Source organism: Entelurus aequoreus, linkage group LG14 (genome assembly GCF_033978785.1).
Source record: "Entelurus aequoreus isolate RoL-2023_Sb linkage group LG14, RoL_Eaeq_v1.1, whole genome shotgun sequence".
NCBI lineage: Eukaryota > Metazoa > Chordata > Actinopteri > Syngnathiformes > Syngnathidae > Entelurus > Entelurus aequoreus.
Window position 1 is genome coordinate 57558424 of NC_084744.1, and position 2102 is coordinate 57560525.

Consider the following 2102-nt stretch of genomic DNA (forward strand, 5'->3'; position numbering starts at 1 on the left):
GAATAATTTTACGTCTTACTGTAAATGGAAAAACTGCTTTTTTAAATTTTTTAAATTTCTTCCAGTTTTTTTACCGTCAAAAAAAATGTTGCCACTCTTTTTCCGTTTACACGGTAAAAACAGGCATAGATTTTACAGAGGAAAAAAATGCTCAGTTGACAAAATTTTATCGAACTGAAAAAACAAGTTTTTTTTTTTTTTTTCATTTCAAGTTATAATGCTGTAAAAAAAAAAAAAAAAAAACATAAATTTAACCCCTAAAATCTACAGTGAAGAATTTTACGTCTTACTGTAAATGGAAAAACTGCTTTTTTAAATTTTTCACATTTCTTCCAGTTTTTTTACCGTCAAAAAAAATTTGCCACCCTTTTTCCGTTTACACGGTAAAAACAACAAGCGTAGGGAAAAAAAACGCTCAGTTGACAGAATTTTACCGTAATAAAAAAAAGATGTTTTTTTTTTAATTTAAAGTAAAAAAAAACACCACAAATTTAACCCCTAAAATCTACAGTGAATAATTTTACGTCTTACTGTAAATGGAAAAACTGCTTTTTTAAATTTTTTTAAATTTCTGCCAGTTTTTTTACCGTCAAAAAAAATTTGCCACCCTTTTTCCGTTTACACGGTAAAAACAACAAGCGTAGGAAGAAAAACGCTCAGTTGACAGAATTTTATCATCATAAAAAAAATATGTATTTTTTAAATTTAAAGTTAAAAAAAAACACCATAAATTTAACCCCTAAAATCTACAGTGAACAAATTTACGTCTTACTGTAAATGGAAAAACTGCTTTTTAATTTTTTTTAAAATTTCTGCCAGTTTTTTTACCGTCAAAAAAAATTTGCCATCCTTTTTCCGTTTACACGGTAAAAACAGCAATCATAGGAAAAAAAACGCTGAGTTGACAGAATTTTACCGTAATAAAAAAAAGATGTTTTTTTTAAAATTTAAAGTTAAAAAAAACACCACAAATTTAACCCCTAAAATCTACAGTGAATAATTTTACGTCTTACTGTAAATGGAAAAACTGCTTTTTTAAATTTTTTTAAATTTCTGCCAGTTTTTTTACCGTCAAAAAAAATTTGCCACCCTTTTTCCGTTTACATGGTAAAAACAACAAGCGTAGGAAGAAAAACGCTCAGTTGACAGAATTTTATCATCATAAAAAAATATGTATTTTTTAAATTTAAAGTTAAAAAAACCACCATAAATTTAACCCCTAAAATCTACAGTGAACAAATTTACGTCTTACTGTAAAAACTGCATTTTTAATTTTTTTTTAAATTCTGCCAGTTTTTTACCGTCAAAAAAATGTTGCCACCCTTTTTCCGTTTACACGGTAAAAACAAGCATAGATTTTACCGAGGGAAAAAACGCTCAGTTGACAAAATTTTATCGAACTAAAAAAAAAGATGTATTTTTTTTAATTTCAAGTTATAATGCTGTAAAAAAAAATTAAAAAACACCAAAAATGTAACCCCTAAAATCTACAGTGAAGAATTTTACGTCTTACTGTAAATGGAAAAACTGCTTTAAAATTTTGTTTTTATTTCTGCCAGTTTTTTTACCGTCAAAAAAAATTTGCCACCCTTTTTCCGTTTACACGGTAAAAACAACAAGCGTAGGAAAAAAAACGCTGAGTTGACAAAATTTTACCGTAATAAAAAAAAAGATGTTTTTTTTAATTTCAAGTTAATATGCTGTAAAAAAAAACTCACTGCTCATTGCCCACTGTAACTTTATATTACGAATATTGTGGTTTGTTTTCCGGTGCGCGCATGTTATTGTTGGATAAATATAAAGTAGGACAAAGAGCGCCATCATGTGTCTTTTTCATAGTACTGCTTCAAGGTAGCATTTTTTTCTGAAGGTGGTAAAGTTTGAACAATCAACAAAATATTGAAACAAAAAATGCCGTAGAGCAGTGGTCCCCAACCACCGGGTGGATCGATTGGTACCGGGCCGCACAAGAATGAATAAATAAATAAAAATAAATAAATAAAAATAATAATAATTATTTTTTTTAAAATTAAATCAACATAAAAAACACAAGATACACTTCCTTTTTTTTTCTTTTTAAATAAAAAAAAACAATAAATAAA